The following is a 25,276-nucleotide window of genomic DNA, read 5'->3' on the forward strand; positions in this document are numbered from 1 at the left end:
AAACAATCCACCTGCCTCGGCCTCCCAGAGTGCTAGGATTACAGGTGTGAGCCACCACGCCCGGCCTGTTTCCTGTTTTTTAAGAAATTATCAATTTTTGGTCCAAGCCAGTCACCAAGAGGAAGTAAGATACCACCTCCTTCCCATCCTAGGGTTTCTGAGTGACCAGCAATTTCATAGCCTCATCCTACAGTCCCATGCCAGTCCTGTCTCTGACAATTCTTTCTCAGGCACCCCACACTCTGAGTTCACTAAACCACATACTGCTTCGGTAACATGACGGAAGCCTTCAGGCCTCTCGCTCTTTGCTTATAACTTCTGACTAAAATCCCACCTCCCCATGACTGTGCATGTAACATGCTCAATTGTAATCATCTGTTTATATGCATCATCTCACTCCTCTCATGTGTCTTCTGCTATAGCTGTCCTGCCACTAAGGTGTGGCCTTCTGAAGGATATGAACATGTCCTATTCATTATATCCCATTGCCTAGCATGACACCTGAAATATAGCAGGGGCCCCGGAACTGATGAGTTGGACCACTGGAGAAATAAAAACAAGAAAAGAACTAGAGTTGCAGTTGTAGCCAGACCCACATTCTTCAACGTGAGGCAGCAGTAATGAGCAAGGGGTCATAGATGCAGTAAACCAGGAGTGTTGATTTGATGTGCTGTGTCCCCACCATGCTGCCAGTTCGGCCCTAGACACCAGCCATAGCCTCATCAGGTCCAGGGTATGCTCTAGCCACTTTACTGCTGTGGTCACTGTGCTGGGTGACATATGGCCAGTCTCTCTGGCTAAGTGAGAGGCCTATGACAAGCTGCCCTTGAAGCCAAGACATTCCTTGGGCTTCTCTGAGCAGCATGGATGGGGTGATGATCCGTAGCAAATTGTCACTGAAGCATGTTCTATGAGGTGTGATTTTCTCCAAGAAGTGTCCAGGCTGGGAAGCACCATCTGCAACCCAGACATGGGTACCGTTTATATGACAGGCTTGATATATCATCATGTATCTGCCCCAGGTAGGTGAAATTATGGCTATACTGAGAAATACAGGATGGGCAATTTGCATTTTAAAAGCCGTATGACGCCCCTCGTGACTAGGCTCATTTTGTGGGCCTCTCTGGCTTTAAGATGGTTTTGTAAACACAGGGAAATCTCAATCCAGTTTGCCCCGACCACCATGACCACTGTGAGATGACCATATTATTTAGAAAAACAAATGCATGGAATTCTTCATGGGATACCAGCCCCAGGGGAACTTGCTCTTCCCCTTCACTCACTGGGCCTGAGAACGAAGGAGGCCTGGAAAACTCGGGTTGAAGAGGGGGATGCTAGGCCAGTGCCTTCAGCCTGTGCTTCATCTGGGGGTGGAGAAACAGCTGATGGTGGTGGTGCCAGTTTTCAGCACCTACTATGTGCCAGGCACTCCACCACTGACCTTACACAGTTACCTCGTTCAATCTACAAAGTGAACCTGATTCTTCCTTGTAGAAGGAGCCAGGCATGAGGCAGCAGACAGAAGAGCCACTGCAGTTGTCCTCCTGCAGGTCACCCTGTCCCCCCCCCACCCCTCCCTCTCCAGCATCCCAGTAGAATTGAAAAGGGCCCAGCAAGCCTGGACACAGGCCTCTGCTGACAGATAAGATCAGAAACGGTCCTTCCCAGAGTACAAAGCCCCCAGAGCGCCAGAGTCTCCATCCCTGGCCTTGTGGGACTCAACATGTGCTTGGGATGTCCATGTGACACAAGAATACAAAAATTCAGGAATCCAGAGACCTGGGCTCCCTGCTCTGTGTCAGGGATCAAATTTAGAAATGAGAAACAATGGGAAGGGATCCAAGGCTAAAACTGCCCATGCTGTAAAGCACACTTGTTTGTCGGATGCTGGAATGCAAGTGTGTTGGGCTGTCTCCAGGGCCATGCTGCTTTGCTGCCTAGACAACAGCTGTCAACTATTTTCCTGTGTCCTGTTCTCCTGTAGGGGACATTTGTGAGGATGATGGGGAAGGTGAGGCACCAAGCTGAAAAGTCACTCTCCAGTTACTCTGCACACCTTTTTTACTCAAATCAAAAAAGACACAGAAGCCCAACCTCTAGTTTACATTTGGGAAGGGCACACCTTGGCTGATACGAGGGTGATACACCAAATATCTCCCTTGTGTCACCCTAAGTCCAGACTGAGGAGCATGTGATGTTTGTGCCTTGCCATGACCCATTTATAGCTGTGTTACTCATAGTCACTGTGGCCCCACATATATCATGTGGGAAATGGAGTACACTCGACACTTGTCTGCATTTGGTCCTTTAACCAGACACTCAGGGGCAGTGCAATGATTACTTCTTCCTACACAGTGCCAAATCATAGAGCCATAAACACAGTGACACTCAAAAGCAGTTGAGAGAATGGGGTGCCCCATGCTCCGGTTCCACATGCAATGGCCAACATGCACCCAGAGCAAGCTGTTTAAAGCTCTGGAGTTCATTAGAGGGCATTGGAAATAAGACAAAATCCTGACATTTGTGGAGACCTCTAGTTTATGAAGCACATTCACACACGTTGTCCCCTGTACTCATCACCACTACCCTAAGGACGGAGGTGCAAGCCACAACTAAGGCTCATAAGGAATATCACACACCCAAGGTCAGAAAGACAGGATGTGCTCAGCCTGGAATTGCACCCAAGCAACTCCAAACCTAGAGCTCTCTTTTGTGCCAAACAGCCACCCATAAAGTCAGAGAAACAAAACTCTAAGTAAAAAATTAGAAAAATTTTTTACCTAAACGATAAAACATCCACCAAAATTGACTTTTGCAACTCATGAAGCCTTTGGTGGCTAAAGTGAAAATTCAGATGTTTCTACCAATAACTCACATGAAAACAGGGAAGATGAGGCAGGCACAAAGAGCAGGACATTTGTCTGGGTCAAATTGTGCACCTGAAATCCAGATTACAGTCATTTCATGTGCAGGACCTAGAGAATTTGACCATAAGGAAAAGACAAATTGCATATATGGGTCAAATCTCATTTTAAAAATTTCAAAAAGAGGTTTTTAATCCTATTGTATTGAGAGTTTGTTGTATTGGATGTGAAGGCAGAGTTAGGGGCTGGAGACTGAGATACAACATTTAATTTGGTGAGATCTTGGTGGAGGAAAGGGGTGTTCATCTAAGACCAGTCACCATTGGTGGCTCTGGGTTTTGTGGGCAATTTCTCTCCATCCATCAGAACCTAGTCCTCCCTGTTTCTAAAGGGGCCACAGATTTGAGTGGAGCAATACTGACCCAAAATTTCCCTACCAAAGCAGAGCTACATAACGCCTAGAGGTACACAAAGTGATAAACAAGTCAAAGAGATTGCTGTCTCAACCAAGAGGTTCTGAGATTTTTCAAATATGACAAAATCCTTCTATGTTGTTTATGCCTTAGCATTCGAAGCCTGGAGACAATGGTGCTTACATCAGAAATACCCCAAATCCTCCTACAACTGTCTAGCAATGGTTTGTGGCAGCCAGGGGTTCCGGAACAACCAAATGGAAAACCAATTTCTTGACATATAGTTAACAGAACATGTGAAACAAATATAGGCCTCCCTGCCTTCTGATAATGCATTTCTGGAAACCACACTGTCATAGAGATCGCCTTAAAGTTGACTGACTTTGTTTTTATAGTAATAATGATTATAATGAATGATCCAAAGACTCAGTAATCAAACAAAAAAATATGGCCTTTGATATACTATCAGGCAAAGATATAACTATACAGCTTTATAATCTTTTAAAATAGTAAAGCTATTTTCAAAAATGAATGGAACTAGAGTTTTAGTATTGCTCCTCATTTTAGAAATTAGGGAATTAAGATCCAGAGAGGTTGAGTCACTTGTCCGAGATCACACAGCTGGTTAATGGCTGATCCAGGATGAAACGCCTGTCTGGAGCTCTTTCCCCCTCCATTCAATTCTTTTTCAAAACTTGTATAAATGGGCCTAAGTCTGTACATATTGACAGTACATTAGAGGTACCTTGTATGAACTGATACAGAAATATATCTGTAATATATCAAAAATTTGACTTACCAAATATTTGTGCACTTGTTCTAACGAACACTAAAATTTAATTTAAAAATATTTCTTGCCTACTCAGAATTTAGCAGTCTTTAAAAAAAATACTTTATATAGAGTAAAAAGTGCAAATCTTAAGTGAAGTTGATGAATTCTTTTACTGTGTATATACCCATGTATGGCTTTCATTTTTACACAGCTCTTAAATACTACCATATATGCTAGAGTATCCTCAAAGTTTTATTCATCTGTTTTAGAAATACTAGTTCCAAGAGACAATAAAATGAGTTTCACTTTTAAAAGAAAGGGGGAGGGGAAGAGAGGGAAAAAATAAACAATCCATGATCAGATAAATTGAGAAATATTGGGTTAAGCAAAGATAAACCACTTTCTTAGTTTTAGGGCTCCTCAGAGCTTTAAATACAAAAATGTATGTTGTGGGTGTTGGCTATGGCGACCATACCATGTAACATTTTCAGAATTTACTACACCACTGAAGCATTTTTCCAGTTTTCTACTGTTTCTATTCTTTTTTGTCTATCATTTATTATATCACAAAGAGTAACCACAGTATTTCATCAGGCAGCTGTACCAGAGTCTGCTTAACAGGAATCCTATTATTGGACACTTAGGTTCTTAATCAATTTTGCTATCATAAATGAACAAAACTTTGGAGATTTGGGATCTTGTTTATAGGCTGTTGTAAATCACTCCCAAAGGTAGGGTGTGTGTTTGGCGAGGGGACGTTAAACCACCTAGAACAGGAGCTCAAACTTGGCTGCACATTAGAATCATCTGGGAGTTTTTAAACATGCCAAAGCTCAGGCTGCCCCAAACCAATTATTAATACATCGGAGTCTCTGGGGGTGCCAGGAGTTTTTGAAAGCTACCCAGGTGCTCCGATGTGCAGCCGAGGTTGAGAACCATGGGCCTCAAAGGGCTTCTCAGTCTTCAATGTCCACGTGAATCACCTGCGGGATCCTGTGAAATGGCAGATTCTGACTCAGGAGGTCGGTGTGGGATCTGAGACCACACCTGTCTGGCAACCTCCCAGGGGATGCTGTTGCTGTTGGTCCATGGACCACTTTGAGAATGAAGGGTCTAGAGCAGTTCTCAATGGGGGCGGAGGGGGTGATTTGGCCTCCTGGTGGACATCTGGCAATGCAGAGACATTTCTGGCTATTACAACCAGGAGGGGGAGGGTGCTACTGGCATCTGGTAGGTAGAGGCCGTGGCTGCTGCTCCCCAGCCTACAGCGCCCAGGACAGCACACAACAGAGTTTCCAGCCCAAATGTCAATAGTGCTGAGGCAGAGCTGTTTCTAGTGAGAGAAAATGATCCTAAACCTGAGCTGGGGCAGAGCTTTGTACTCTGGTGTGTTAAGTGTTCCCTTCTGGGAAGCATCGCTGATAAAACATACTAGTGATTATTAGCGATTTTTTAAATCAACTTTAATGAGATTAAGAACCCTTTTTTTTTCAACTTTTTACTGTAGATCTATTTGATATTAGAACCGAGTCTACAAGTTCAGATCCACACGTAACAGTTTGCCTCATGGTTGTCAGAGGCTAGTGTGCATTATTTCTGAGGATTACATCCAAGACTATGCAGAAAATATGGACAGCTAGATGGACATAATCATTAAGACAAGAGACTCTAAAATGTGCCTTAGTGTTCACATGATTGATCTAAGATAGGGACCCTTCTAAGGTGGGGACCTGAGTGATTGATCTAAAGCAGGGTGGCTTCCTGCCACCAGGCACTAACTGGGCTACCTGTACACTAGGCGCCTGGGACAGAAACTGGCTTGGAACCAAAAACTAGGGAGCCTGCCCTCCCAGTGGTGACCTCCCTGTGCCCAGCCCCACCTCCAAGTGTCTGCTCTTCATGAAGGACCAGGTGGTAACAGGGCTGATGTAAGCAGCACAGGCCTGTGGTGGCACTGGGCAAACCCATGACATACGAAGTGGGCAAACAAAGTCCAGGCGAAGTAGGTCCTCTTGTCTCCTTAACACTGTGCGTGGAAAGGGAGGGTGTGGGCACAAGGAGGGGAGAAGAAGATGAGCACTGTTCATCCAGGGATTAGCCAGCCCAAGTCTCCTCCCTTCTTGGCAGCTCCAGAACATTCCCTTTGGCTGACAGCCACAGAAATGAGCACCTGCCAAGAGGCAAGGAGGAAAAAGAAAACAAGACACCAAAAAGAGCCCCCCAAACAAACAAAAATCCACAGCCCAGGAGAGCGGAGGAACAAACAGAACTCGTGGACCAGGGTCACACCAGATTCTGGAAACATCCTGCACCCTGCACCCCAGGGAAGGGAAACACAATCCAATGTCTTAGTGCTTTGCTCAAGGGAAACTGCCACCCCACCCTGAGACTCCAACTCACTGGCCTTTAGTGTCTTTTTAATTTTTTTAGGTTTTTTTTCCTTTTAATACCCAAATCATCAATTTTCAAAGCTTAAAAAAATCTAAAACTGCCACAAAAATTGATGAGGCAAACCCCAGGCCTGACCTTTCCACCTGGCAACCTGCTCTCCCACGGGCCGCGCCACCAGAGCCCAGCCTGGCACCATGGGGGCAACCGCCCCGCGGCTGGTTCGCCTTGGACTGCTCTGAATAAATGCTGCAGATTAGATTTACCTGCCTCGCTAAATTCGCCTTGTAACAGTGTTTAATGATCACTTGTAACTGCTCTCAAAATGTTATCTAATCACATTTTTTCCTAATTCCAAGTTTTTGAACTGGATTTTTGAGACCGCTTTAAGCAACTTTGAAATAAAGCTTTGGCATGTGTTTGCAATCAATTCACCAAGAAAATTGCTTTAACTCCCTTTGCCTTGCCAGTCTCCAAGCTGGTTCCCAGGTGGGACCCTGTCTCTACAATCAACTAATGTTTCCTGAGTGCCTGCTGTGGAGACATTTTCACGGGCAGACTCTGCCCTCAAAGCTCGGTTCTCCTGCTTCCTGCCTGTGCCACTTTGGGCAAGTTACCTAACAACGTGAACCCCAGTGTTCTTCTGAAGGCCAAGGAAATAATAGTGGCAAGCTCACGGGATGGTTGTGGGAATAACATTAAAGCATTCAGTGGATACCTCCCACATAGTCAACGTGCACTATTACTATTATTCTGCGACAAAGACCCACAAAAAGCCTATGAATCTACACATCCCTTCCCCCTCCTCTATCTTCCAAACAAGATTCAGTCTTTGTTATCTTGGCTTCAAGCTCTTCATGGTGCTGATGATTGAGGGAGATCTAAATGGGTGAAGAGGGAAACTGAAAGGAGTGGATTGAGTCTATAGAGCAAAAAGAAGGGCTTGGGGACTCAGGGGAAAATCGGATTTCTTGGAAAGAAAGAAGAGAGATTCGAGGTAAGAAGGATCTAGGATGAAGGGATCTTGGGCTGATAATAAGAGGACTTTTAGATAGTTTTACTGTGTGTTTTACTATGTAAATCTTTCTCAGGTGAAGATCTGCAATCCTTTTGGAGGCCATTTTTGGAAACCAACTTACGTTTCTTTTGGATGTGGCTCTGTGCTTAAATGTGCGTCTTAAAGGTGGAAACCAGAACTCCCAGTCTTATTTGGGTTACATTATATGCCAGAAAATGTACTAGGCACAGTGGATACACTAGTGGGCAAGTCAGACCACTTATCCTCCTTCACGGAATTTAAGATCTAGAAGGAAAATCAGATGATAGAGTAAGTGACGGTGATCCAGTCCTCCATGGTGATGGGTGCTGCTAACATGGGACAAACACAGGAAACTGCAGATGTTCTATACAGTGTACAGGGCAATGGGAAGGCTTTTCAGAAACAGGATTTAACTGAGACTTGAGTGATGGGTAGGAGTTAGCCAGGTAGTGAGTAGGGGAGGAAAGAAAGACTGAAAAAGAATATTCTGAGCATGTGTAAAGGCCTGGAGTCAGCACGGCACCTCCATGAACTGAGAGAAGTTCACTGGGGTTGGAGCAAGGAAATGTCCTGGGTGGGCAGAAATGCCAGATGAGAAAAGCCTGCCGAGTCTGAGCCAGTTAATGCAGGCCCTAAGGGTAATGGGGAGCCACTGAAGGACGTGCAGCAGGGCAGTGACCTGATCCATTTTGTGGGTTTTGTTTTTTTGAAATATCTGCTGACCGCAAGGCTCTGGCAACTGAAAATAAGAAAAGGCTTTGAGTAGCAAAGTGCATAGGTCGCTTTGACAGCTGTGGGGCATTAATGCTTCAGTTCAGTGAGGTCACCTGTGTGCCAGCAACAAGACTACATAGTGGATGAATGGAGTTTGCAAACCTTTCACGGCGAAGAGAGGGGTCAAACATATAACCCAGGTGTCCATCAGTACATGAGTGGATTAATAAAATGTGGTATATGTATACCATGGAGTACTAGTCAGCTTTAAGAAACAATGGCGATATAGCACCCCTTGTGTTCTCCTGGATAGAGCTGGAATGCATTCTACTAAGTGAAGTATCCCAAGAATGGAAAAACAAGCACCACATGTACTCACCAGCAAATTGGTATTAACTGATCAACACATAAGTGCACATATAAGAATAACATCTATCAGATGTCGGACAGCGGGGAGGAGAGAGGAGGGGACGGGTATATGCATACACAAAGAGTGCAATGCGCACCATCCCAGGGATGGACACACTTGAAGCTCGGACTTGGGGGGGAGGGGGGGTAAGGGCATCATATGTAACCTAATCATCTGTACCCCCATAATATGCTGAAATAAACAAAAAAAAAAGAAGCTCATAGCACAGTGGCTCTTGCCTGAGGATTGAGAAAGGAGGCCCTTCTCCATTAGCAAAGGCCCAGGGGCTCCTCACCGAAGCATTTCCGTTTCAGATCTCAAACTTCCATTGAGGGCTGAGGAAAATTTTCCGGGGGCCACACAAGCATGACTTGGAGCAGTAAATCCAAGACAACTCACAAGTGACCACAGACTGCTGGGCAGGCAGTGGGAACTCATACTGAACTCTCATCTTTCAATTCACAGTATTTTGTGGGCTGGGAGGAATTTGAGCTTAAATAAAGCAGAAATGGACAGTCTCTTGGATCCCATGGCTTAATTTATTGAACAAGGGAAATAAGCCTTGTGAGGGAGACAGATCCATTCCTAACGATTTAACCATTAATAAAGCCCTGCTAAAAATGGAACTCAGGAGAGAAGGTAGCTTGTCAGAGGGCAAAGGAGTGGGCCCCATTAGACAAAATAGGTCAGGCAGGGAGAAAGTTGTCGCGTCTCCTGACTAGTTAGGTTGATCAGAGATGACAGGCCTTGTCGTTTCTGAACTGATTGAAAAGGGATAGAGAATATACCAGAGCATTCTTTCTTGTTGTTTCCTTTCTCAGAAGATGGCTGTTTCAAAGAGGATCCTGAAAAGAACTGAGAATATCTAGCACAGTTCTGAGTTTCGTGCTTAAAAACTTGTGTGTAGGTGGGCGTGGGTGCGTTTGTGTGTTTTCAGAAACATAAGTTTTTACAGGAAAAAAAAAACTGTGCTTCTCCTAGGGAGTTACTGGGGCCAAATCATTCTCTTTCATCTGGGATTAATGAAACCCCAACCTCTGAAGAGGATTTTCCCTTCCATTGGTTTGAGTTTTCGTAATACCCTCTGCTTTTTTCTTGTTGTTGTTTTGGTTTTCACCCTCAGAAATCAAAAGAAAGTGCAGGGAAAACATTGCATATGGGAACAGCTGAGGAAAGGGAACAGTGCACAAAAGCTAAAATTTATCCCTCAAACACTGGATTTTTAGTTCACTCCTGGATTTGCCTCTCCTCAGAGGTTCTGCTTTCCTCTTCCCTCCTTTTAGAGCACCTCCTCCCTAAGGACTCAAGGAAGTGGAAAAAAAACTTTCCTCAGTGCCGAGACTATGCACTTTTGTTTGTGTGCTGTCTGGGTTTATAAGGGCTTCCTCTGTTAGAAGCATCAGGGAAACTGGCTTCACATTTGGAAATAATCTTTCTAATCTCCCCAAAGATAAACACCATTTGGTGTTTTAAATAAATATAAGAAGCTGTGGGTGGTGAGGATCAGTAGGGGTGAAAGAAAAGTAAATACTGAAATGTTACAGCTATGTGACTTTGGGAACCTTACTTCTCTGGACCTCAGTTTTTTCGTCTGTAAAAAATGAGGGGTAGGTGGCTATGATAGGCAGCCTTCAAGATGGCCCCCAGTGATCCTTGCCTTCTAGTATTCATATCCTCAAGTAGTCCCTTCCAACATGGAATAGGGCTGACTTATGTAATCAGCAGTGTATTATAAAAATTATAGATTATAACTTCCAAGGCTAGGTCATAAAAGACTTTGCTACTTCCACCCCGCTCTCTCTTGGACCACTCACTCCAGAGGAAGCTGGCTGCCATGTTGTGAGGGCACTCAAGCAGCCCAATGAGCAGGTCCATGTGGGAAGGCACCAAGGCTTCCAGATAACAGTCCTCACCAACTAGCTAGTAATGTCAGTGAGCCATCCTGGAAGCGAATCCTCCAGTCTTAGTCAAGGCTTTAGAACTGCAGTTCCAGCCAATGTCTTACTGCAACCTCATGAGGGACCCTTAGCTAGAACAACCCAGCTAAGCCACTCTGAATTCATGACCCACAGAAACTATGAGATAATATTTATTATTCTTTTAAGTTGCTAAGTTTTAGGTGATTTGTTACATAGCAATAGATAACTAATACAGCTGCCTTAGACCAAATCCAGATCTTACATTTTATGTGTCAAGAAATAGGTGTTATTGGTAGAAATCATGAAAAGCTGGTGTTTTGTTTGACATGTCAAAAACTGGATCCTAGCTACAGGATAGGACCATATTGCTTTGGGTACTTGTGAAATGGGGAAAAAAGGTGAGTAGCCAAACTCTAGAAGGCTTGTATCCTGAGAACTCAAGGATTTGGCTTTGTGGGAGCAGGCCAACGTTGCTGGCTGACCTTGAACCAAAGTTTACAGTACGACAGCTCAGCACCCAGCAATTAGTCCTTAGCATGTCATACCCAAAACATAACCCGCTTACATTGTGTTTACACACCCAGAGACTGAGTTTGTTAAAAGAAACTCTGATGGAATGAGGACTGACTTGGGCTCTCCTTATAATGAGCCACTCCAAAAGGTGCAAGTGAGATTATTTGGAGGGAACAGCAGCCGTGGCAGTTTTTTGATGGAGAAAAATTGGATAGGGGTTAAAAGCTGCTGAGTTCATAGTTAAACTCAAGTGATTCTCCAGGTTAGGGGACATATTTGGAAAGCAGGGAGTGTAGAGAAGACCTCTGCATTGGTCTAGGTCTTGATTGGACTAAGTGACATTGATGGTCCCCTAACCTGTGAGAATATGACTCTACATATTGCTGGGTAGACACATGTCACAACACCAACAAGGCACAACGCACTTACTAGTGGGAACCAGAGTCTTTTCAATCCCTTCTAAGCCTGACACAGTCTTGATAACTTAGTATCTCTTCCCCATGTCCTATCCCAAACAGAGACTGTGGTTCACCACTGGTGCACATCTATGCTGCATGGCTTTCCAATAATGCTTGGCTGTTTTCTACATTTGGAGACTTTCATCCCAGCAACCTAAACATTCAACCAAAGAAATACTTCCCCAAGCAAGAAAGATTTCAATCTAGTGCATCAAGGGAGGATCTGAGAAACACCCCTAACTCAGTCCTCCTCAGCCCAAGCTGCACATCAGAGTCACCTAGGGATCTTGTCAAACATACCCATCCCCAGGCCCATCCCTCCCTCAAAGAATTAATCGATCAGAAGTGGCACTCGGGTAAGTCCAAATTGGGTGATTCTAACATGCAGTTAGTGCTAAGGACCACAGATCTAACTGTATCCAGCATGTTGCTGCTGCCCGACTCCGGAACAAAGATAGTCAGAATAAAAACAAGCGATTCTCACCCAAAGCCTAAGGCTGGGCAACGTAGCTGTTCAGAAACTGGCTTCAGTTCTTACATCATAATATTTGAGACAGGCTATAAAGCTGCAATCAGTCAGCCACATGGCTGTGATCCTTTGGTCTTGTCTGCTCTTGGACTTGAAAAGTGTTCAAATTTAGAACCTCTTTTATGTTTTACTTCCACTACCTGGACATCCATAAAAGCATGCTTGAATGAAGATTATCAAACCTGGCTTTTTTTGTCTCAGCATATATCTGAAACTTAGCAAGGCCTTCTTTAGAAATATTTCCATAGACATTGGAAAAAATTATTTCTTTCTTCCCAATCATTGCATCCAGGGATCTCCCTGTATTATTTTGTATAAACATGAATCTAGAATGATCTCAAAATAAAAGGTTTAAAAAGAAAACCAGGTGGCGGGCTGGATTTGGCCTGTGAGCTCTGGTTTACCAACCCTAGGACTGTAACAGTGTCAGCACTTACTGAACACCTACAGAAAGTAACGTATCAGTGAGGGTAAGTGACTGGTAGGTAAGTTGGTGCTGCTGACAGATTCTTCATCCTTTACCAATGAGGATTGTCCCTCATAATTTACCCAGCACATTTCATCCCTATAGCACTATCCCATCTGCCACATGAACAGTCAGCCTGGGCTAACAATTAAGGGTCAGACAGCCCAGATTTGACTCCTGGCTTCCCCACTGTCTAGTTGTGTGGCCTTGGGGAAAGTCATGTAACTTCTCTGTGCCTCAGTTTTCTCACCTGTAAAATGGAGCTCTTATGTGTACTAATTCATTTAAGTTTCATAAGGTCAAGTGCTTAGAATAGTGCCTGACCCTTGGAAGCACTATTATAAACATTCGTGATTATTGTTTCACTGATGCTTAGTAAACCTGAATTTCAGCAAATAAATCTGACCAAGCTTCTCACTATACCTTTGGATACTAGCTATAAAACTGTGAAGCAGGTGATGGGACAGTTTTAGCGTATTTTTGAATGTTCCAATCTAAACAATCCAGATGGATGGCTGGCTCTGGGTCAGTAGTTCTTAAAGTGTGATTCCCCCAACCAGCAGTAGCAGCAGCAGCATTCTCTGGGAACTTGGCAGAAATGCAAACTCTGAGACCCACCCCGAGCCTCTGAATCAGAAACCCTGGGGCTTGGGCCCAGCAATCTAACTTTCAGCAAGCCTTCCAGATGGTTCTGATTCATGTAGAAGTTTGAGAACCACTGCTCTAGGCCAATCTATTATAAAAAGAATTTCCTTTACAGCCACCCACAGGATGCTGTCCTTGGTGCTGCCCTGTCCCCACTCTCCTCAAGGTCTCAGTTAAAGATGGGAAAAAGCTTGTTTCTCAAATTGGCAGGTCATCCATGCAAAGTCAGCGTGGAGAAACAACAACACTATTTGATGCTAGAATGTGGACCTGAATTGATCTCTGTAGGTTGGAAGTGCCAGCCAAAATTCACAGAGTTGTTTTGATTTTTAATAGAGTTTTATTTTTACCTAACTCAAATTTCTTGGCATTTTAACTTCTGTGCTTTCAGTGAGGTTGTTAATGATGTGAGTAGCCAGTCACCGTGGCCCCAGTTAGCACCATGGCACGAGCTGCAGGATCACAGCCGGTAATGGAAGGTTGACCCTGAGAACAGGAGCAAAGCCCTACCTACCACCTCTTGGTATTTCAGAATTTGATCACCTTGTAAGAAAAAGTGCCACCCAAGAGAGAAAACTGAGTGTGGATGGAAAACTGAGTCTGAAGGGATGGCAGTGGGGGTGGTGGGGGTGGTGAGGAGGGTCAGGAACCGTTCTAATGCAGTTGCATTTGCCATCTGTGCTGGTCTACAGCATTATCAGCTGTGTTGTCTTATCTGGCTATAAGCTCCTCTTCCTATGTGCTGGGAGTCCCAGCCAGAGGCTCTGACACCAGCTGGGTTGGTAGGGTGGCCTGCTCCTGGCACTGAAAGCAGGTCTATAATTGGCCCATAATTGGATTGTATTTGTCCCAGGCTTGCTCTCCCCTGACAGATAACAAGCAGTAAACTTTGTATATGATTCTGCAGGGAGTCTGGGACACCATTTCTTAGCTGTCGGTAACAATGGAGAGCTTTCCAGAAGAGTTGACATTTAGGGTGCTGGTTTGTTTGGGGGCATCTTTTTTTTTTTAACCAGATACATCTTTTAGACAAGCATCTTTTTTTTTTTTTTTGAGATAGGGTGTCACTCTGTCATCCAGGCTGGAGTGCAGTGGCATGATCATAGTTCACTGCAGCCTCAAACTCCTGGGCTCAAGCAATCTTCCTGCTTTGGCCTCCTGAGTAGCCACCACACCTAGCTAATTTTTTACTTACTTATTTTTTGTAGATATGGGGTCTCACTGTGTTGCCCAGGCTGATCTCAAACTCCTGGCCTCAAGCGATCCTCCCACCTCGGCCTCCCAAAATGTCGGGATTACAGTCATGAGCCACAGCATCCAGCCAGTTTGGAGCATCTTGAAATGAAATTTTCCCCAGGCCTATTTGTTTGCCACCCATTCTTTCTGAAATTAAGATGTTCCAACCTGATTTCCAAATCCTGGATCAAATCTGTCTTGTGTAGTGTTGGGGTGGGGGGGTTTATGTTTGTGGGTAAATAAAGGTTACAGTATGATTTTTAAAAAATAGGCAGCAAAAAAAAAGTAAATAGAGGTAGAAATTGAGATAGTACATTTCCTTTGAAATATATCTATAGGTAGGTATGGGTAGATTAACCCTGAATATCTTTCTGTGTCAGTGAAAACAGTCCTTCCGGGTATAAGAAGAGCCATTATCTGTTCAATTCCGGTCCATGGAATGGGTTGTAACTAATCCCCCTCCTTGGCACCTGTCGCGGACTGCATGGTGATCCTATTTTTCTGATTAAAAGGGATTACACCCATTTTCTAGAGATGGACTTAAATAGGCTTAATTAATAATTAGTCTTAAAATGAACTTTCTCTGAAGGAAGATGACAATACAGCCCACAATGTTTCACCCTATGTAAAGTTGGAAGTCACATTAGAATGAACTGAAAATTCAGTTCCTGCTCTACCTATCTCACGGAACTGTTATGAGGCTTGACAGAGAGAATCAACATGGAAGTACTTTAGAATTTTAAGATGAAGTTCAAGGGCTTGTTAATATTATTGCTCCTATTACCCCCTAGTTAAAAGATGTGATTTCGTGTTTGTCACAAAACTCCAAAAAAAAGCCTCTGTTTCCTTGCCTGGCCCGTGATGCCCCCTTAAGCAGCCATTTCACAAAGTCTCCACGCTGCCATGTTCTTGGGCACCTGTATTCATTAGTGACCGCCTACCTGTTTCACTCTTACTGCAAAGTAAACATCACTGAATTATCAAATTAAGTAATGTCAGAAAGAGGAAGAAAACACTTCTGGAGGGTAATAATAGTTGGAAAATGAATGTGAATGGGGCATAAGCCAGGACAGAGTGTCATAGGGGAGATAACCTAGGGCACTTCTGGACACTGACATCGACATGGCTCTCATTTTATTTCCTGGACCAGACTCCAGCAGTACATAGTCTATGTACAAAAGATTACTAAAAAGACAAGATTCTTCTTTCTGGCCATCAAGGAAAATGGTGTATGAAGTTCATTGTTTGACTTTTCCTTGAGAGCAGGGGAATGGGAGCTCAACTATCCAAGTATTTCTTAAACTGATTCTCTTCAGAGAAAAATCAGAAATCATAAACCATACGCATTTGCTGGTTAAAAACTGAAGGGAAAGGAGGAAAATCCCTTGAAGTCTCTAAAACAAAATGAAACTGTTTAAGTGAAATGTTTGTAATTTTGCTGTCTCGAGACAAAGGCCTCGGAAAACGAGCTGCTGTAGGTTTTGAAAACTGGAACTGCAGTGCCTCCTCCAGGAGAAAGAGGACACTTGCAGGTTAGAAATCATCTCACAAACTGGCTCAAGCTCGAACGATGCCAGGTCGGGGGTGACTAAGAAAGAGATCCTCCCAGATGCTCGCAAGTGCTTCACTGAGCTCATACTAGTCACAGAAAATTAATGGATTTTAATTCTCAGTGATATTTTTTTCATATTCCCTGGGGAAATGTGCAGAGCTACTGTTTAGACAGTATTTCATTTAAAAACCAACCAACCAACTCCTAGCCTTGGAAGCAAGGGGCAGAGGGCAGAGGGCAGAAGGCCTGGGCAGATTGTGAGGACAGCAAAGGGAATGAACACTTTCTGAATGCTGGTTTGTACCAGGTGCTCGATCTGAGTCAACTCACTGTCTTGACTGGCATTATTATTCCTATTTATAGATGTGGCTCAGAGTAGTTAGGAAGTTGCCCAAGGTCACAGAATTACTCCATGACATAGTTGGAAGTGTCATAGCACAGGTGTGTCCCACTCTTTCCGGCATGCTCTGTGTCTAGTACCTGCTGTAAGCTGGGCAAATGCGCTGCAAAAGGCCTGTCCATGCCACCTCATGCAGCCACGGCCGACTCTGCTGTGATCTCTTTCCTGCAGAACTCAGGCCCCCAGCCCATTTCAACAGCCCATACCATTGAAACAGAGATGCCACCAAAATGAAAACTGTTTGTGTTCCCTAGAAGGTAGGAACACAAAGCTGGGAAATAAGACACTGGGATTGTAGACTGGTGCTGACCTCAATTCACTTGTCCCTCAGTTTCTATTGTTAATAGGTGGGGGAACCTTAAATTAAGTTCCTTCTGACAGTAATATTCTATAGTTAATAATAGTTACCATCGTACTGAGGATTTTAGATATACACACTATGTAAATCAGTACTTCTCAACCTTGGCACATTGGCACTTGTTTTGGGGACTGTCCTACGTATTGTAGGACATTTAGCACCAACCCTGGCCTGGAGCCCCTAGATGCCAATAGTACCCACCCAAAGTATGACAATCAAAAATGTCTTCAAACATTACTAAGTGTCCCTTAGGGTGGGAAGCAGAATCGCCACCATGAGGTAGGTATTTTCTCATTTTTTAGATGAAGAAACTCAGGCAGAACAACTACGCAAAATCACAGACCAAGGGAACAGCAAAGCCAGGGCATAGACCTATGCCTGAACCTCTCTTCAATAGTTCTTTCAATCGAATATGTGTTTTCCAATCCCATCTAGAATCTTCCTTTGTCACCTATATTCAAAGGCTGTGCCTTGTCATTTCTTCTTTCCTTCTGTAACCATTATGTGTTAATGTCCCCTCTTACATCCTTACCCAATTAGGCTGTGAGTTCCTTGCAAGATGATGTCTTCTATCACCTACTTCTAGTGTAGTAGTGCGTGGCACAGTAGAATCACTTAATAAATGAGTGGATTTATCCCACTATTTTAATCTTTCCCATTCGAATCCAGTTCATGCTGTTAATTTGTGTTATGATGAAAAAGGTTAACTTGGCCAAGGGTAAATCTCAATTAGCCCATGTACAAAATGACTAGGAAATAAAAATTGAACATGAATAAGTGGATGTTTGAACACTCAGAATTTAATAAACCTGTTGGGTAAGTTTTCAGGAATTAATTGTTGTCTCTGGAACTAAAGAGCAACCGTGATTCCTATCATTTGTATCCAAAATTGAGGGTCAGGCAAAAACTAGGCAGTAAAGTGTGTATTACTTCTTAAGGATTCGATTGTGCCTGCTACACATGAGGGCAAGTCTTCTGGGGTGAAAGGAAGTGCCACTGTCCTCCCTACAGAAGGCATCCAATGATTTGCTGGCAACAGGACATGCTTGCTTTTTGCTGTTTATCTAGCAGTCAAGATGAATTGCTCTGAGCAGCCTTTGTGCCACCTGCCTGGATGAAAGAGACTCCAATCTGTTGACTGCTTAATAGAAATTTCTCTCTGTGAAAAGCCAGTTGACTGACCCTTCCTGGGATTAAACTAGCCACCCCCTCGCCATCTGCATAAAGCCCTAAACTGGAGGGTGTGGAGAGATCAGTTCACAGGCAGGGAGTGGTGCAAGGGAATACAAGTTAAATTTGTAAGTCTTGATTTGCTCCTCGTGATTCCTTCTTCTCAAATGCCACAGCACGTGCACAGAGTTAAAACGAGCGGCGTTGTCACGATGCAGCCAAGCCTGATTAGACAGCCTGGAATTCACTTCCCCAGTTTTCTGCGTGGGCTGTACACAGCGTGAAAGGGAATGAGAGAAAAGGCTTCGTGGGTAGGAGACGGCTGCACTGTGAATGACACAGAGACGCCTGACAGGCCATCGCTCATCCCAGGAGCAAAGGCGCGCTCTGCAGAGGTCTGGCTTTGCTCTGCTGCAGTTTTGTCAGCACCAGGCAAGGTCCATGGCATCCTCAGCATCACCATAATCGGTGTTGTTCTGTCTCCTCTCCTCTTCTTTCCCCTCCCCTACTTTCCTTCTTTTCCTTCTCTTTCTTTACCTTTCTCTCAGTCTCCTTGTCTCTCTCTCTCTCTCTCTCTCTCTCTCTCTCTCTCTCTGTCTCTCTCCCTAATGCTTCTCTGATATTTATGGGCATTAACCCTTCCTTTTATTCAAGACTCTTAAAAAGAACAAATTATTTGTGCTTCCATGCAATGTTTTGCCCATTAAACTGTGAACGAGGGTAGACACTCTGACTCATATTTCAATCTCCAGTGCCTGTCATACTGAGCACCTGGTGCATCCTTTTGCTTAACAGATGCTGACTGATTGGCCAAAGGAATGAATGAGTGAACGAACAAACAACAAGCAAACAAAGGAACAAATAAACCAACTTATCGGAGTTGCAGCTCAGTGTTCCTCTTTGTGGAGGCAACAGTTTCCATAGTCTCTTTAGCCTTTGCTTGCTTTACTCTGACCCAACATGGTGAAATATTTGCAAAGACTATACCTGAAAGAACATTTTTAAAGAGCACAGTGGGTGACAGGATTGAAAAGACTGGCCATGGAGTATGACAGATGATGGTTTGCACATCACCTTTGTGACTTACACGCTGGGTGACCTTGGTCAAGTAACATAAACTCTCAGCCTTTGTTCCCCCATAAACAAAACGGCCCTATGCAGTCAGCACAAAGAGTAAATGAAATAATGTACGTGAAGCACAAGATATGGTACCAGGCATATCACAAGCATATAATAAATGGTAATGCTAATGAAGATAATAAAAATGATACTCATATTAGTACTGATGATTATTAATGCTAAACAGTAATATTTTAAAAGACTTGGTGAGCTGCTGACATAACCTACTGCTTTCTGATATATTTGAGATGAAAAGATAACCTATAAAGAATAGTTGGGTTTGAGGCTTAAAACCATAACTCAGGGATTTTCCATATATACTATATACCATAAATATGTTTAATTTATCAATTGACAAAAGAATCATATTTAAGAGTGCTTCATCCTTAAGTCTCTAATTACTGTGAAGAGATTATAAATATTGGGAAATTAATTACTATATTCTTTTTATTAACATTTTAATTTCTGTAAATGCAATGCATTGATTGCTTGGAAAGGAAAGTATGCAGCAAGCTGGACCTGACATCAACCTTTCAAGCAGATAAATCAGGGTTACTTACTCTCAGCACTATTGACATCTGGGGCTGGATCATTCTTTGTTGTAGGGAGATGTCCTGCGCATTGTGGGACATTTAACAGCATCCCTGGCCTCTCCCCCCTAGATGACAGTAGCAGCCCACCCCTCTCCCCAGGTATGACAACCCAAACTGTCTGCAGACATTGCCAAATGTCCCCTGTGGGTCAAAATCCATCCCCGCCCCCCATTGAGAACCTCTGAAATATAATAATGAGTTCCATTACATTGGGAGCAGGGCAAGTGCCAGTCGTAGCTGTCCTTTGGTCTGTGGAAATTTACATGCCAGTGTATGAGGATCTACAGAATTGGGTCCTGAATCACCTCTGCCTTCCACCAAGCTGGCTGGAGCACATGTGCTTTTCTGATCTCAAGTCTATTCCCTAAAAGCTAGCTCACCAATTCCAACTCCCTCCTGAGAATTCACACACTAGACCATCCAGATCTCTGTTTTAATAGAAACCATCCAGGCAGCTTCTGTGTGTTTGCTGTGGAGAGGCTCTTAAACCAACTGCCACAATCAACTCAAAGCCTTCTTGTATTCACTCTCAAGAGTCCTTTACACCCACATAGGCTATAACCTGGCCTAGAACAAGAGGTTTGCCAGGCAGGAAAACAAATGAACAAAACCTGATGCAGTTCAGACCACTGTAAAAGTTGTCTTTATCCTAACCAAGTAAAGAGCAGAAAAAAGAGCATCACAAATCAAAAGAAATATACCCTCACTAGAAAGTGAAAAATCTCAGCATAAAACCATTTCCTTCAGAGAAAGTGAATAAAGCTCTGTAATTGGGTCAAAGCAAGGAACATTTCAAAATTGAGGACAAAAAATTTCCGCAAACCACAGAGAAGACATTTGGAGAAGTTTTTTGTTTTTTAAGTTGAGTTCTATGTAAAACAATAAATCAGTCCTCTGTCTTCTGGCAGAGAGAAAAGGTTAGGAAATCATGATAAGTTAAGACTATGAGAAATAAATCATCTTAATTCTGAAGTCTGCAAAGCAAAATGAAAAATATTCTTCTGATAAAATGTAAAGTGGAAGAAGCAATATATAAAGCCATACAAGTACCATGAATGATGCCACATAACAAAAAAATTTTAGGGGGAGAACCAGTTCCCATTTGGTGACCCCATCCCAGGTCCTGTGCCTAGAGATACTTTTAAAAATATATCTCCCTAATCTTTCACAACTACCCTATGAGAGAAGTGTCATTTTCTGCTTTTTATGAAATGAGAAAATAGAGACATAGAGCTCAAAGTTGCAACAGTAGAAGGAAATGAGACCAAGTCTTCATGATCCCAAATCACCATATTGTTAGCAACTTGGTTGTATCGCACCCATATGTGTAAATCCAGAGGAAAAGACTAGAAGGGGAGATATCAAAGTGAGTATTATGCAAAGATGGAGATTTTCTGGGCAATTATTTTTTATTTCTCAGTTTCTGTTACATTTTTATAGTGTTTATATAAATAAATTTGTTAAACTTATTATGCCTTACCATTTGAAAGGATGATATTTCCATTCACATGTCAATTTAATTGTAAGTTTACTCCAGGATGATAAAGGGCACATTTCCCAAACATGGAGCTGCTAATACTGATTTGATTGGTTAGTTATTGATTTGAGATCTTTCTTCTCTTTTAATATAAGCATTTATAACTATAAACTTCCCTCTAGGCACTGCTTTCATTGCATCTCATAAGTTTTGGTATGTTCTGTTTTTTTATTATTATTGTTTCAAAATATTACAGGGGTATAAATAACAGCTTTTCAAAACAAGATAGACAAATAGCCAATAAACATATGAAAAAATGCTCAACGTCACTAATTATCAGGGAAATGCAAATTAAAACCACAGTGAGATATCACCTTACCCCAGTTAGAATGGCTTTTATTAAAAGGTATTTTTGTTTTCATTCATCTCAAAGTGTTTTCTAATTTATCTTGTGATTCCTTCTTTGACTCCTTAGTTATTTAGAAGTGTGTTGTTTAAGTTCCACAACTTGTGAATTCCCCAAACTTCCTTCTGTTATTGATTTCTAATTTCATTCCATTATGGTCACAGAACATACTTTGCATAATTTCAATCCTTTTAAATTTGAGACTTATTTTATGGCTTAACATGTGGTCTGTCCTGGACAATGTTTCATGTGCACTTGAGGAGAATGTGTACTCTGCTGTTGGTGGGTAGAGTGTTCATTATATGTCTGTTAGGTGTATTTGGTTTACAGTACTGTTCAAGTCTTCTATTTCCTTATTGATCTTCTGTCTAGTTCTAGGCATTATTGAAAGCGGGGTATTAAAGTTCTCAATTATTATCGTTAAATTGTCCATTTCTCCTTCCGTTCTCTTAGTTTTTGCTTCATGTATTTTGGGGGTCTGTTGTTAGGTATTAAATGTACTTTTTATCAAGTAGCTGGGTACATCAATTTGCCCTCCTGCCAACACTCTCAAAATTAGCCCTTGAATCAGCAGGAATGATGGCGATGCATAATGCTTAACATTTAAGAGTAATGAGCACCTTATGTTCTCCTCTATCAGAGATGACATCTTTCTGGATGACTGGTTGGTAAATATGTCTTATCTGGACATAGATGTTCTTTGAAAAATAAAGCCAAAGAATTCTCGAAAAGTAAGTTTTCTTCTGGTTTTACATGTCTTTCTCCCCTTTGAGGGCTAAGAACTTACCTAACTTGATATTTTCTCTAATTTTTCAATTTTCCAGAGGAATATAATCAATGAATTAAAGTCAAATTTCCAAGCCCATTACTGAATATGGTCAACAATGTTACCTTTAGCCCTTGGGAGAGAAGCTAGTCTTGCTTTTAAGCAGTAATCTCCCTAAGAATACAAGGATTTGGAATGTCTACATTTCTAGGGGACACTAGACGTGCTATAGTCAGGGCACCAGTAACATCCTATAGACGTGCCCTGTGTGCCAAATATGTATCATAGGCACTGCAGCCTTTAAGGAGCTATATGTCGGCATCATGAAGAAGATATAAATGAGAAAACCAATCTATTACAATTTGAGAAGTATTATGACAGCATAAACAGAAGATGCTAGGGGTGGGGCAGAGTGCTGGAGGAAGAGGGCTGTCCTGTATTGAATGTTTGAGTCCCCCCCGATTCATATATTCAAGCCTTAACCCCCAATGTGACGGTATTAGGAGATAGGGCCTTTGAGAGTTAATTGGATTTAGGTGTAGTCATGAGGGTAGGGCCGCCATGATAGAATTAGTGCCCTTATAAGAAGAAGAAGAGACATCAGAGCTTCCTATCTCTACCACATGAGGACATAGCAAGAAGACAGCCATCTGCAAGCCAGGAAGAGGGTCCTCACTAGAACCTGACCATGCTGGCACCCTTATGTCAGACTTTTGACCTCCAGAACTGTGAGAAATAAATGTCTGTTGTTTTAGCCCCCCACTCTATGGTATTTTGTTATAGCAGCCTGAGCTAAGACGAAGGCATACCTCCCCTCAAAGGGCATTATAATGATTCTTTCCAAATCTTCAAAATCCAGAATCAAGACTGGTTAGTTGATGTGGAGTATGGGATAGAGACTAACTTGAGATTATGGGGCTGCATATGGGTTCAGGGGAGTTGCAGATCCTTCCAACTCACTCTCATTTCTTGCCCTACAGCAATGTTTCTTAAGGTATAGTCCAGGGCCTACTAGTTCACCTCAAAAGACTTCCCAGTGCAAAAATTCAAGTGCTTTCCTTAGTTCTTAATGGCAAATGGGGATTAATTCTATAGGTTTTCACTTCTGTACATGACCAAAGGCTACTAAGTGAGTTATTAAGAATCACTAAAGTTTTTCATTTTTCTGAGACCCTAGTGAAGTACATAATCATGAAGTCTGACTGCCACACATCTGGCCATGCTGCAGTGTCCAACAGAGAGAGAAGGGATTCCTATAACTTCAAAATAAGTTTCCTTCCAGAGCTTCATCAGTCCTAAGGCCTTCACTTGCTGCTCACTAGAATAATTATAAAATTATTCTTAGGTTTTACCTTTGTTAATCATTTCTTTTCTTGTAATTGCTGCATTGTTACCACTTTGATACTTACTTTGTTCCTCTCCAATTCTTTGATATCAGTGAGCTCTTTTACCACTAGAAAAAGAGAAGAAATGCGGTAGGCAGATCATGGGGTCTTATTTTGCTCTGCCCCAAAGTTTAGGAAGTTTTATCCTAGAAGAACAGTTTGGTTTCACTAGGCTGGTCTCCTAATGATGCCCTGGACATTGCATATGTTCAGAGGCTATCTCTGAGCCTCTGCTTAAACCTTTCCATTCCCACCACCTCATTGAAATTGTCCCTGACCCCAAATCATCACACCTTTCCCCCTCAAAAGTCATAACATTGATTATCTCTACTGCCTACTTATTACTGGGTCATACATAGCCCTGGGATATCTTTAATAACTGAGCTGCTATCTAATTCTTGAATTGTTATCTACCTTTTGAAGTACTTTATCTTTCCATCAAGACTTAAGTATCCTAAAAACAAACAAAAAAAAACAAACACCTTAAGTATCCTGAGAGAAGGGACCAAATTTTGTATCTATCCATCTTAGGACTGAAAGAAGAAAGTACCCGTGGTACAGAAGCTAGTTACAAGAATTCTTTACTGAGCACGTGTCCTCTGATCTGAGAGTTGGGAGGGAGCAGAAATGGACATAGAGTCTGTTTGGACACCAGCCCTGAGCAGTTCTCTAGGTTCCCCAGACCTTTGTCCATGAAGCCTGAGGTGGCATCTGCTACAGCTACAAGCAAACAAGCTGACAGTGGCTTGTGGTGGTGACCTGCAGGATTCCTGATAATGCAGCAGATGAGTGTTGAAGGATGCCTAGTTTTCAGACTTTGCTTCTGGTGCTGCCTCTTCATCTGGCTCTTAGACTTTTCTTAAATCACCATCTGGCCACCTTAAATCACAGCCAGGAGAATCCCAAAAGTTACGGCTAAACATCCTACCTTCCCTGCCCCATGTCAGTTCTAGTCTGGATTGGGGTCCCATTTGGGACACTGCTGTGTCTTTTGGTTTTGACGTGGTACATGCTGTCTCTATTTTGCCTGGTCTGGTTCCTGATTAAGTCCAGGCCCTAAGTCCTTTTCTACAAGCCATGATTCCTGATCCCTAATGGGCTAGTCATTGGCCTTTCTGGTTCTTGTTCTGTAATGTTTTTAATTGATTTCTGTGAACAATTCTGGCCATGACACAAGACATGGGAAGAATCTGAAATCCCATTTAAAAGAAGGAACTGATCTCAGCTGGAATGAGATACTACTCTGTTTTATATGTCTGAAGTACTGAAATAGTTACAGCACAATGTGGTCTTTGAGCCTTGAATCTCATGGTTTTCACAGTGTTTGACAATATGGACACGATGGACTTATTCAATCTTCAAACCAATGATCTATTTGATCAAATAATTGGACAATATAGGGTGAGGGTGGGTGACAAAGTGGTGGCCCAAGAAGGAGGAAATCTATTCAACCAGTGAGGGGTTAAGTGGTGGTGACTGGTCCAGAGTATTTATTGCTTATGAGTCCATTGAATCAATGTTAAGAAATGCTCTCCTTCTGTGATCACAGATCATGACCATGGAAGTCTCAAAATCTCAGACATATTTTCAGGAGAAAAACAAATGAGTCAAAAGCAAACCAGCTTACTATCCATCCTACAAGAAATAAAGATCATTTCTTGGCTTAAAACAATAACTGTACTCAT

The 25,276-nt window shown here is 42.6% G+C and overlaps 1 protein-coding gene across 2 annotated transcripts in view; it reads right to left on the reverse strand.

The window, feature by feature from the left end:
• The window catches only part of SMPX (small muscle protein, X-linked), a 52,191-nt gene that overhangs the window by 3,211 nt on the left and 23,704 nt on the right, over window positions 1-25,276 (reverse strand). Inside the window, exon 5 of one of the 2 annotated variants that reach the window (XR_001137988.1) lies at window positions 23,559-23,659. The exons of the other annotated variant lie outside the window; for it this stretch is intronic. The gene's annotated coding sequence lies outside the window, so the exon portion shown is untranslated. The remainder of the gene's footprint in view (window positions 1-23,558; window positions 23,660-25,276) is intronic. 2 annotated transcript variants of the gene reach the window in all.

The sequence above is a fragment of the Propithecus coquereli genome, unplaced genomic scaffold, assembly GCF_000956105.1.
Source record: "Propithecus coquereli isolate 6110/MARCELLA unplaced genomic scaffold, Pcoq_1.0 Scaffold50, whole genome shotgun sequence".
Classification (NCBI taxonomy): Eukaryota; Metazoa; Chordata; class Mammalia; order Primates; family Indriidae; genus Propithecus; species Propithecus coquereli.